The sequence below is a fragment of the Cherax quadricarinatus genome, chromosome 50, assembly GCF_038502225.1.
Source record: "Cherax quadricarinatus isolate ZL_2023a chromosome 50, ASM3850222v1, whole genome shotgun sequence".
NCBI classification, from domain to species: Eukaryota; Metazoa; Arthropoda; class Malacostraca; order Decapoda; family Parastacidae; genus Cherax; species Cherax quadricarinatus.
The window spans coordinates 28,228,654-28,242,354 of NC_091341.1; the positions used below are offsets into that span (position 1 = coordinate 28,228,654).

The 13,701-nt window shown below is 41.6% G+C and overlaps 1 protein-coding gene across 4 annotated transcripts in view; it reads right to left on the minus strand.

The window, feature by feature from the left end:
• Positions 1 to 10,626, minus strand: part of MED14 (mediator complex subunit 14) — a 532,798-nt gene extending 522,172 nt beyond the window's left edge. For 2 of the 4 annotated variants that reach the window (XM_070095607.1, XM_070095604.1), the window contains exons 1-2: positions 10,522 to 10,626; positions 29 to 90 (exon numbers count right to left, since the gene is read on the minus strand). The gene's annotated coding sequence lies outside the window, so the exon portion shown is untranslated. Of the gene's footprint in view, positions 1 to 28; positions 91 to 8,739; positions 8,777 to 10,521 lie in introns of those variants that run through there. The other 2 variants (XM_070095606.1, XM_070095605.1) reach the window with 2 other exon arrangements.
• Between the last annotated feature and the right edge of the window lie 3,075 nt (positions 10,627 to 13,701).

Sequence of the window (13,701 nt, forward strand, 5' to 3'; positions counted from 1 at the left end):
GGACTGTTTAAGGGTTAAACTTCCTTACCTGTAGCAGAAGGTGCACATCATATCTGCTTATATTAAGAGTTGTAAGTGGACAAGATCTTTCTGGAAATAGAGAAACACACTTTTACAATGCATAATAATAATAATATTAAACCCACAAGGGTCATACAGGATAACATGAGATTAGATTGTTGCAAATATTACAAAATATAATGATGCAAAAAATGACAATAATAATAATAATAATAATAATAATAATAATAATAATAATAATAATAATAATAATAATAATAATAATAATAATAGCAACTGAAATGCATTTTAAAAAGTTTTGTGGTCAAAAGAGACAGACAACAAGATAAGCTTTTATTGAATCATTTTTACCCAGGTTTTATCATCGGTAAGTAAATGAATTTCTTATTTTTTTTGTATGTGAAATACATTTTTTTTATATCTCCTGCCTTGATAACAATCTTATCAGTCATGAGATTGTATTGAAAATTATAGTGCTCCCATTTATCTAACAAAAAAAGGTCCACACTATTTGCAGATGACACTACATACGTCTTCTCTCACCCGAGCCCAGTCACACTAGCCAATACTGTAAATACCGAATTACAGAAAATATCTACCTGGATGAGGACTAACAAACTTACACTAAACATTGACAAAACCTACTTCATTCAGTTTGGTAACAGAGCTACAGATGTCCCTCTTAACATAATGATAAACGGATCACCTATCACAAAGCTAACAGAGGGAAAATTCTTAGGAATCCACCTTGATAATAGACTCAAATTTCATACACATATACAACAAATTTCTAAGAAAATTTCCAAGACTGTAGGCATACTATCGAAGATACGGTACTATGTTCCACAGTCAGCCCTCCTGGCCCTATATCACTCTCTTATTTACCCCTATCTCACCTATGGAATTTGTGCATGGGGCTCAACAACAATTAACCATCTCAGACCACTAATTACCCAACAAAAGGCTGCAGTCAGAATGATAACAAATTCTCACTACAGGCAGCACACTCCACCAATATTCAATACACTAAACCTACTCACCATACAAAACATCCATACTTATTACTGCACCTATTACATACATAGAACACTTAACTCTGATATTAACCCTCCCCTCAAACATCTCCTTGCCAACCTCAACAGAACACATGACCATAACACAAGGCACAGATCACTCTTTGATGTTCCTCGTGTCCATCTCACACTATGCAAAAACTCAATGCACATAAAAGGCCCTAAAATCTGGAATTCATTACCTGTAAATATAAAAGAAACACTACCTGTTTATAAATTCAAGTCTCTTCTCAAAGATCACTTACTCACCCAAAACCAAATAAATACTGAATAACTGGACCTTATAAATTGTTTATCTTAAATGTTTCTCACAATTATATCACATAAATGTTAAACCTAAGACCCAATCTAACTTTGTTATTTTTTAAATACACTACCTAACAGAATACTCCATTCTACTGAATGTACAACAATGCATGCAACCATATGACCTGTCTTTGTAATACTCATTTGTGCTTTATTGTTATCTGTTTACAATAATGTTTTATCACTGATTACATCATTGCTTAGTTAATCTTAAGTTAATTTTAAGCCAGCCCATAATGCTATGCATATAAGTGGCTTTGGCATGCTGCTCTTACCTGTATTTTTTTGTACCTCTGTATGCTCAAATTACTAAATAAATAAATAAATAAATATGTAGTCAACTCCAAATGCCCTACTCTACTTACCTCCCCCCCCCCCACATTTTTTTATTATAATTATAGTTTTCTTATATACTACTGTCAATTAATAATATTAATTAGTTTTATTTGTTTTCAAATTATTGTTTGTCAGTTTATATTATTCAGCAATATTAGGTGCTAAAGCAGCTTATCCCTTAGTTACTTTTGATACTTAGTTACATTCTCCATTACTCTTATGAATGCAAATATTGATCCAGATATTAACCTCTTATTAAACACCACAAATAATCCTAACAATAATAGCCATTACTACGCTGCCAGTCAGGCTAAAGCTGTACTCAGTGCCAACAAGAACGTAACTCACGAAATCACGATGACACGCGTCAGTCTGGAGTTTTATGACTCTGATCGCGGGTTCTAACCCCACCCGTCGGATGTTTTTTTTTAACAAGAACATAACAGTACAGTGGAACCTTGAGCCAACGTGCGAGTTTTTTGAGATACGAGCATTCCCTGGGTCGATTTTTTGTTCTGAGTTACGAGCCAACATTTGAGTTATGAGCCAGCTCCCCATGCTTCCCCATCAACGCAAAACCTGGACACCTCGCTTGTTATCTATGATTTCATGCTTTAATTCCATGGAAATCATCCTCTTTTTTCTTCTCTTTCTTCTCAGCACTGTCTTTTAAACTTGCTTTCTTAGGACCCATGCTTAGAAAAATGAAATTTGGCCAAATGACTGTCAAAAATGTAAGCAAGGCATGAGAGAACTGCTCCCACAGCGAGGTAAACAGTGCACTTAGTTGGCGGCGTTCGTTATTATAATAATAATATTAATAATATTATTATTATTAGTTACTATTATTATTAGTTACTATTATTATTAGTTACTATTATTATTATTCTTATTAATACAGTGAATCCCCACCTTACGAACGCATCATGTTACGTTAAATCCGCCATACAAAGCATTTGAACGCAAAAATTTTGCCTCGCCTCACGATAAAAAACTCGCCTTACGTGATTCATCCGGGACGTGTGCTACGTGTGGCCTCAGCACCAGTGTTTACAAGCCAGCCAGTGCAGTCGCATCTACGCATACATTTGGTACATTTCACATTATCCCAGTGTTTTTAGTACTTGTAACTGCAAAATAAGTCACCATGGGCCCCAAGAAAGCTTTTAGTGCCATAAAAAGGGTGAGAATTAGTATGGAATTGAAAAAAGAGATTAAGGAAATGTGTGCAAAGTGGATTGAACTGCAAACCTTTACGGATGAAAATCACCCTGACACAGCTACTGCAAGCCGTGTTGGCAACCTGTACAATGACAATGTTATGGGCCATTTTAGGAAAGTCTAAAAGGAACAGGAGGTACAGAGCTCTATGGACAGATTTGTTGTGCGACAGAGATCCAGTGACTCTCAAGCTGGTCCTAGTGGCATTAAAAGAAGAAGGGAAGTAACCCCGGAAAAGGACTTGCTACCTCAAGTCCTAATGGAAGGGGATTCCCCTTCTAAACAATAACTTCCACACTCTCCCCTCCTCCCATCTCATCAATCATCACCAGATCTTCAATAAAGGTGAGTGTCATGTATTCTATTCTTAGTAGAGTAGTAATTGTGCATGTCTCCTTCAGTTTGTGTGTATTAAAATTAATATTTCATGTGGTAAATTTTTTTCTTCATACTTTGAGGTGTCAGGAACGGATTAATTTGATTTCCATTATTTCTTATGGGAAAATTAATTCGGCTAATGATAATTTCAGTTTACAATTAGCTCTTAGTAACGGATTAATATCGTAAGGCGGGGGTCCACTGTATTACTATTATTATTATTAATTTAGGTAACTAGAGCACAGATCCAATTCCCTAGATTAAGAGCCCCTCACCAGTGTCAAGGTTGCTTGATGCTGGTGAGGGGCTCTTGATCTAGGAAATTGGATCTGTGCTCCAGTTACTTTAATTAATAATAATAATAATAATAATAATAATAATAATAATAATAATAATAATAATAATAAAAATTATTATTATTATTATTATTATTATTATTATTATTATTATTATTATTATCATAATGACAGAGCTTCAGTTCCCTAAATTACTACTACTAATAATAATAATACATAATACGTAAGTAATAATATCAATACAGAATGGTGCCGCTAGTTGGCACAGCTGATGCCAAAGCATCCAGTAAGCAGTGAGCATATTTACATTGCTGTGGGAGCAGTTCTCTCGTGCTTGCTTGTATTTTTTAGTCATTTGGCCAAATTTCTTTTTTCTAACCATGGGTCCTACGAATATAAATGCAAAGGACAGTGCTGAGAAGAACAAGATGATGATTTCCATGGACTTAGCCAGGAAATACCAGCTTAGTACATCTACGATATGTAGTTACTGAAGCTGTGTCAGTTATGTTCTGTGATTAAACAAAACAATGTTGTTGTTTGAGGTTTACAGAGCCACTGACATCATACACTGCACCCTCAACCTCCCTCACCCTCAACCTCCCTCACCCTCAACCTCCCTCACCCTCAACCTCTCACCCTCAACCTCCCTCACCCTCAACCTCTCTCACCCTCAACCTCCCCCACCCTCAACCTCCCTCACCCTCAACCTCTCTCACCCTCAACCTCCCCCACCCTCGACCTCCCCCACCCTCAACCTCCCCCACCCTCAACCTCCCCCACCCTCAACCTCCCCCACCCTCAACCTCCCCCACCCTCAACAACCCCCACCCTCAACCTCCCTCACCCTCAACCTCCCCCAACCTCAACCCCCCCCACCCTCAACCTCTCTCACCCTCAACCTCCCCACCCTCAACCTCCCCCACCCTCAACCTCCCCCACCCTCAACCTCCAACACCCTCAACCTCTCCCACCCTCAACAACCCCCACCCTCAACCTCCCTCACCCTCAACCTCCCCCACCCTCAACCTACCCCCCCCACAACCACCCCCACCCTCAACCTCCCCCACCCTCAACCACCCACCCCCTCAACCTCCCCCACCCTCAACCTCCCCCACCCTCAACCTCCCCCACCCTCAACCTCCCCCACCCTCAACCTCCCCCACCCTCAACCTCCCTCACCCTCAACCTCCCCCACCCTCAACCTCCCCCACCCTCAACCTCCCTCACCCTCAACCTCCCTCACCCTCAACCTCTCTCACCCTCAACCTCCCTCACCCTCAACATCCCACACCCTCAACCTCCCTCACCCTCAACCTCCCTCACCCTCAACCTCCCTCACCCTCAACCTCCCTCACCCTCAACCTCCCTCACCCTCAACCTCCCTCACCCTCAACAACCCCCACCCTCAACCTCCCTCACCCTCAACCTCCCTCACCCTCAACCTCCCTCACCCTCAACCTCCCTCACCCTCAACCTCCCTCACCCTCAACTTCCCCCACTATCTCTACTCCAAGTATATAAGTACATATACACTTTATATAAACAGTTTAACATTTCTTTACATTCTGTACTGTATTATGATTTATTGTGTTTTTATATACGATATTTCTGCAATTAGCCTCACAAATACTCTCTTTTCTCTTACAATAAGAGCACGGGAAGATACTATAGTCAAAGTTAGACAGGAAATAGCGGACGCTTCCGCCACTGCCTCTGCCACCATATTAAGGCCTATTTTATTCATTCTAGAGTATATATCATGCTTCTGTGTTAATTATAATGTTTATTATGTCATATTAGATGAAAAGTGATAGATAAATAATCCGTACTTTTGATAGTAGTACCATATTCAAGTATTTTGTCTTGTCTCCAGAGTGCAGGAACAGATTAATGGTTTTTCAATTAATTTAAATGAGGAAAATTGATTTGATATACTGTATGAGTAAATTGGAACGGATTAAACTCCTAAGTCCAGGTTCCACTGTATTAAATTACAGTATCAGATCACTAAGTAAACACCATGATGACCTCCACACACTTCTTAATTCTCTAAATGTTAACATATCCTTTATCATTCTCACTGAAACCTAGCTCAAACATGATTTAACAGTCCACAGACTACCTCACACTAATACCTACACATTTAGTGACAACTTAAGAAACGTGATAACTGACTCAGAGGTGAATAAACACCACCTGTTACTTGCTGTTAACTTTAATATAAACCTCATTCAAGCAGCTGACCCCGAGTAGCTGATTTCACAAACACTATGAGCAGTTGCTTGCTACTACCATCTATAACCAAACTAACAAGAATCACACAGACAAGTGCCTCACTACTTGATCATATCTGGACCAATATTATATCCCCATTAAAAGCAGGTATAATCACAGACCACTACCCAACTTTTCTCATAACCAACTTAGGCAGACTACCTCAGGACACAACTAAGATCTCTTTTCACCTACACGATGAGACATCAGTATATAATTTTATTACTGCCTTACATAACACTGACTGGCTGGGTGAGTTAGCGGACAGCCATGATATTGATGAATGTGTCAAAATATTCCTACACAAAACCAATAACCCCTATAATAGACTTTGTCCAATGAAAACAAAGCAGATCTCAGCAAAGAGACTAAACAGCCTCTGGCTTAAAAGAGTAAGCTTAAATCCATCATCAAAAAACATCTATATGAAAAACAATTCAGACAGGGCCTAATAACAAAAGAACTAACTAAACGATACACCTCAATACTTACTAATCTAATAAGGAAGTCCAAAAAATGTATTATGTAAACAGATTTAATGAAATAAAAGGTGATATAAAAAAGACCTGGAAAACTCTCTCTGAAATTTTGGGTTCAAGGAAACTGTCTAGAAACAGAGAGATTAACTTAGCAAAACAAGACGAACCACACATACAGCCTATAGACACTGGCAACAAACTTAATGTCTTCTTTTCTACTACAGGACTAAAACTAGCAAGCAAAATCCCATAAGCAAATACTCAGCCACAAGACTACGCTCTATATATAGCACCAACAAATCCTACTGAAGTCTCACTTACAATTAAATCATTAAAAAACAAGGCAGACCAATATTTAACTTGTCTTTGCCCCCCAAAATCTTCAAAAAATAATTCATAAACAAATCTACTCCTACCTGCTATCCCATAACATACTGAACCCCTGACAGTGTGGGTTTAGGCAGAAAGAAAGCACGAATGATGCAATTATTCAGATGCTCAAAATACTACATACAGCAGTTGAAAAAATTAATATCCTCTGGGGCTCTTCACAGACCTACAGAAAGCATCTGATACAGTAGACCACAATATCTTGCACCTAAAACTAGAACATTACAGGGTCAGAGGACACTCTTTCAATTACCTAAAATCTTATCTTAGTGGTAGACACCAGTATGTATACACAAATACAGTATGTATACACCAGTACTCAGCATGTAGTTGTTGGAGTGCCACAGGGAAGTGTCGTAGGTCCTCTAATCTTTCTTATTTACATCAATGACCTCCCAACTGCATCATGACTCTTTAAAGGATCCCAATGGAAATAAGTCACTCTGACTTTTTTTTTGGTTATCGTAGGTTCTCTACACATATATACTGTTATGTATGATAACATATGTAACTGTATTTGTGTGTACCTGAATAAACATACTTACTTACTGACTAAACCTTTACAAAAATTCAATGTATGTCAAAGGCCCTAAAATCTGGAACACCCTCCCTGAAAACTCTAGAACTGCAGACACATTCATCACCTTCAAAACTACCGTTAGAAAACATCTTATCTCCCTGATCCACCCCGACAACTAACTACATGATAACCACCTGGTGGTTCAAAATTACACTCACTCACCCATTTGACTATAATCACAGAAATACGAATCTTAATCTTAAAATAATGATTCCTAACTAGTCACAAGTTTGCCTATGATACTCCAATATAGAAACAATGTATTATGCCAAAACAAAAGCATTCACATTGCTAAACTCACAAACTAGTATTTAGTCACTTAGTATTTAGTCAACTTACTCCAGAATTTGTAATAATTTGTAATAATTGGGTGGCCTGGTGGCCTGGTGGCTAAAGCTCCCGCTTCACGCACGGAGGGCCCGGGTTCGATTCCCGGCGGGTGGAAACATTTCGACACGTTTCCTTACACCTGTTGTCCTGTTCACCTAGCAGCAAATAGGTACCTGGGTGTTAGTCGACTGGTGTGGGTCGCATCCTGGGGGACAAGATTAAGGACCCCAATGGAAATAAGTTAGACAGTCCTCGATGACGCACTGACTTTCTTGGGTTATCCTGGGTGGCTAACCCTCCGGGGTTAAAAATCCGAACGAAATCTTATCTTAATCTTATCTTACGTTTGCCCAAAATGCCTAGCCATGCTAGGTGTCCTAGTGGCCCCCTCTGTACTTAGTATTTTATTACATGTAAACCACACAATAACTAAAATCTGTAAACCCCGCATTGTAATCCTTATAGAGAATAAACTTTGATTGATTGATAAACCAGTTTTATTCACAGATGAAACCACTTAAGTCTTGTACCACCCAAACCCGTCTATACTTAGTAATACCGTAAACAGCGAGCTACATAAAATATCAAACTGGATGACGATCAACAAGCTTACACTCAATACAGACAAAACTTAATTCATGTTTTTTGGAAGCAGAGCATTAAATATCCAACTAAACATATTGATAAATTGTTCACCCATTATAAAACACTGAGGGAAAATTTCTAGGTCGTCACCTTGACTCCAATCTTAAATTTCAGTTCCACATCCAGCATATAACTAAGAAATTTTCCCAAAATGTTGGCGTCCTTTCCAAGATACGATACTATGAACCCCAGACAACACTCCTAACATTAATATACCTCTACCTTACCTATGGTAGTTGTGACCGAGGATCATCCTCGGACGACCACCATTAATAACCCAACAAAACGCTGCTGTGTGATAATCACCAACTCTTGTACTCACCTAGTAGTGGTTGTGGGGGTTAAGTCGCAGCTCCTGTGCCGGACAACACACCCCACCACTCTTCACAACCTCCAACACAACTCACCAGTGTTACCTTCCTCCCTCACAACCTCCAACACAACTCACCAGTGTTACCTTCCTCCCTCACAACCTCCAACACAACTCACCAGTGTTACTTCCTCCCTCACAACCTCCAACACAACACACCAGTGTTACCTTCCTCCCTCACAACCTCCAACACAACACACCAGTGTTACCTTCCTCCCTCACAACCTCCAACACAACTCACCAGCGTTACCTTCCTCCCTCACAACCTCCAACACAACTCACCAGTGTTACCTTCCTCCCTCACAACCTCCAACACAACTCACCAGTGTTACTTCCTCCCTCACAACCTCCAACACAACTCACCAGTGTTACCTTCCTCCCTCACAACTCACCAGTGTTACCTTCCTCCCTCACAACCTCCAACACAACTCACCAGTGTTACCTTCCTCCCTCACAACCTTCAACACAACTCACCAGTGTTACCTTCCTCCCTCACAACCTCCAACATAACTCACCAGTGTTACTTCCTCCCTCACAACCTTCAACACAACTCACCAGTGTTACCTTCCTCCCTCACAACCTCCAACACAACTCACCAGTGTTACCTTCCTCCCTCACAACCTCCAACACAACTCACCAGTGTTACTTCCTCCCTCACAACCTCCAACACAACTCACCAGTGTTACTTCCTCCCTCACAACCTCCAACACAACTCACCAGTGTTACTTCCTCCCTCACAACCTCCAACACAACTCACCAGCGTTACCTTCCTCCCTCACAACCTCCAACACAACTCACCAGTGTTACCTTCCTCCCTCACAACCTCCAACACAACTCACCAGTGTTACCTTCCTCCCTCACAACCTCCAACACAACTCACCAGTGTTACCTTCCTCCCTCACAACCTCCAACACAACTCACCAGTGTTACCTTCCTCCCTCACAACCTCCAACACAACTCACCAGTGTTACCTTCCTCCCTCACAACCTCCAACACAACTCACCAGTGTTACCTTCCTCCCTCACAACCTCCAACACAACACACCAGTGTTACCTTCCTCCCTCACAACCTCCAACACAACTCACCAGCATTACCTTCCTCTCTCACAACCTCCAACACAACTCACCAGTGTTACCTTCCTCCCTCACAACCTCCAACACAACTCACCAGTGTTACTTCCTCCCTCACAACCTCCAACACAACTCACCAGCATTACCTTCCTCCCTCACAACCTCCAACACAACTCACCAGTGTTACCTTCCTCCCTCACAACCTCCAACACAACTCACCAGTGTTACTTCCTCCCTCACAACCTCCAACACAACTCACCAGTGTTACCTTCCTCCCTCACAACCTCCAACACAACTCACCAGTGTTACCTTCCTCCCTCACAACCTCCAACACAACTCACCAGTGTTACCTTCCTCCCTCACAACCTCCAACACAACTCACCAGTGTTACCTTCCTCCCTCACAACCTCCAACACAACTCACCAGTGTTACCTTCCTCCCTCACAACCTCCAACACAACTCACCAGTGTTACCTTCCTCCCTCACAACCTCCAACACAACTCACCAGTGTTACCTTCCTCCCTCACAACCTCCAACACAACTCACGTGTTACCTTCCTCCCTCACAACCTCCAACACAAATCACCAGTGTTACCTTCCTCCCTCACAACCTCCAACACAACTCACCAGTGTTACCTTCCTCCCTCACAACCTCCAACACAAATCACCAGTGTTACCTTCCTCCCTCACAACCTCCAACACAACACACCAGTGTTACCTTCCTCCCTCACAACCTCCAACACAACTCACCAGTGTTACCTTCCTCCCTCACAACCTCCAACACTTGCAGTTTAAGATAATGTTGGAGCTTCACCACCACAACAACACCTGACGTCACTCACACTGTTGCCACACCTCTCACAATACTTGCTAAAGTAGCGCAACTTACCGCTAAATGTAGCACAAGTAACTGCTAAATGTAGCTCAACTGCTAAAGTAATGTAAGTAACTGCTAAAGGAGCGCAAGTAATTGATAAAGTAGCGCACGTAACTGCTAAATGTAGCGCAAGTAACTGCTAAATGTAGTTCAACTGCTAAAGTAACGCAAGTAACTGCTGCTAAAGGAGCGCAAGTAATTGATAAAGTAGCGCACGTAACTGCTAAATGTAGCGCAAGTAACTGCTAAATGTAGTTCAACTGCTAAAGTAACGCAAGTAACTGCTACAAGAGCGCAAGTAACTGATAAAGTAGCGCAAGTAACTGCTAAATGTAGCGCAAGTAACTGCTGAAGTAGCGCAGGTAACTGCTAAATGTAGCGCAAGTAACTGCTAAATGTAGCTCAACTGCTAAAGTAATGCAAGTAACTGCTAAAGGAGCGCAAGTAACTGATAAAGTAGCGCAAGTAACTGCTAAATGTAGCGCAAGTAACTGCTAAATGTAGCTCAACTGCTAAAGGAGCGCAAGTAACTGATAAAATAGCGCAAGTTACTGCTAAATGTGGCACAAGTAACTGCAAAAGTAGCGCAAGTAACTGCTAAATGTAGCGCAAGTAACTGCTAAATGTAGCATAAGTAACTGCTAAATGTAGCGCAAGTAACTGCTAAATGTAGCTCAACTGCTAAAGTAACGCAAGTAACTGCTAAAGGAGCGCAAGTAACTGATAAAGTAGCGCAAGTAACTGCTAAATGTAGAGCAAGTAACTGCTAAAGTAGCGCAAGTAACTGCTAAATGTAGCGCAAGTAACTGCTAAAGCAGCGCAGGTAACTGCTAAATGTAGCGCAACTACACCCCTTAGTGCACGTTATATGACCAATCAATCAATCACAAATGTGTGTGTGTACTCACCTAGTGTGTGTGTGTACTCACCTAGCGTGTGTGTACTCACCTAGTGTGTGTGTGTACTCACCTAGTGTGTGTGTGTACTCACCTAGTGTGTGTGTGTGTGTACTCACCTAGTGTGTGTGTGTACTCACATAGTGTGTGTGTGTACTCACCTAGTGTGTGTGTGTACTCACCTAGTGTGTGTGTGTACTCACCTAGTGTGTGTGTGTACTCACCTAGTGTGTGTGTGTACTCACCTAGTGTGTGTGTGTACTCACCTAGTGTGTGTGTGTGTACTCACCTAGTGTGTGTGTGTACTCACCTAGTGTGTGTGTACTCACCTAGTGTGTGTGTGTACTCACCTAGTGTGTGTGTGTACTCACCTAGTGTGTGTGTGTACTCACCTAGTGTGTGTGTGTACTCACCTAGTGTGTGTGTGTACTCACCTAGTGTGTGTGTGTACTCACCTAGTGTGTGTGTACTCACCTAGTGTGTGTGTGTGTACTCACCTAGTGTGTGTGTGTACTCACCTAGTGTGTGTGTGTACTCACCTAGTGTGTGTGTGTACTCACCTAGTGTGTGTGTGTACTCACCTAGTGTGTGTGTGTACTCACCTAGTGTGTGTGTGTACTCACCTAGTGTGTGTGTGTGTACTCACCTAGTGTGTGTATGTGCTCATCTAGCGTGTGTGTACTCACTTAGTGTGTGTGTGTGTACTCACCTAGTGTGTGTGTGTATACTCACCTAGTGTGTGTATGTGCTCATCTAGCGTCTGTGTACTCACCTAGTGTGTGTGTGTACTCACCTAGTGTGTGTCCGGCTAAATCTATAGAAACTTTTAATGTACATTCAAGGGCCTAAAATCTAGAACTACCTACCTGAAAACTCTAGAATTACAGACTCAGTCACCATTTTTAAAACTGCCGTCAAAAAACATCTTATCTCCCAAACATACCCCACCGTCAGCCAACTACATGAAAAACACATATTCACACACACACATACACACACACACACACGACACTGGAGGACAGGAGGGTCAGGGGAGACATGATAACGATATACGAAATACTGCATGGAATAGACAAGGTGGAGAGAGACAGGATGTTCCAGAGATGGGACACAGAAACAAGGGGTCACATTTGAAAGTTGAAGACCCAGATGAGTCAAAGGGATGATAGGAAATATTTCTTCTGTCATAGAGTAGTCAGGAAGTGGAATAGCCTAGCAAGTGAGGTAGTGGAGGCAGGAACCATACATAGTTTTAAGATGAGGTATGATAAAGCTCATGGAGCAGGGAGAGAGAGGACCTAGTAGCACACAGTGAAGAGGCGGGGCCAGGAGCTGAGTCTCCACCCCTGCAACCACAACTAGGTGAGTACACACACACACACACACACACACACACACACACACACACACACACACACACACACACACACACACACCTAGTGTCTAATCGACATGTGCCTAGGACAAAATGGTAACTAACACACACACACACACACACACAGACTTTCTTGGGTTATCCTGGGTGGCTAATCCTCCGGGGTTAAAAATCCGAACGAAATCTTATCTTATCACACACACACACACACACGTACTCATATACAACAGGCCTAGTGTCTAATCGACATGTGCCTAGGACAAAATAGTAACTAACACAGGGAGAGTGACCTAGTAGCGACCAGTGAAGAGGCGGGGGCAGGAGCTTGGACTCGACCCCTGCAACCTCAACTAGGTGAGTACAACTAGGTGAGTACACAATACAGGAGCTTTAATAACAACTGTGTATGATGCCAACACAAAACCATTCTCATTACTAAATTTACAAATTGTTATATTCTTAAATATTGTGAACTATCTCACTATTGTGATGAATGGTTTGAAAAACCGACAAGTTGAAGATTGAGACACTTATGCAACATATGGGAATCTTTATTCAGGAAACGTTTCGCCACACAGTGGCTTCATCAGTCCTTACGCCTTTCTGCTTTGTATCGGACTGATGAAGCCACTGTGTGGCGAAACGTTTCCTGAATAAAGATTCCCATATGCTGCATAAGTGTCTCAATCTTCAACTTGTCGGTTTTTCAAACCATTCATCACAACTGTCAGACACTGCAGCATCATGGGATCTTGTTACAAAGAATTCCTCAACACTTGTCC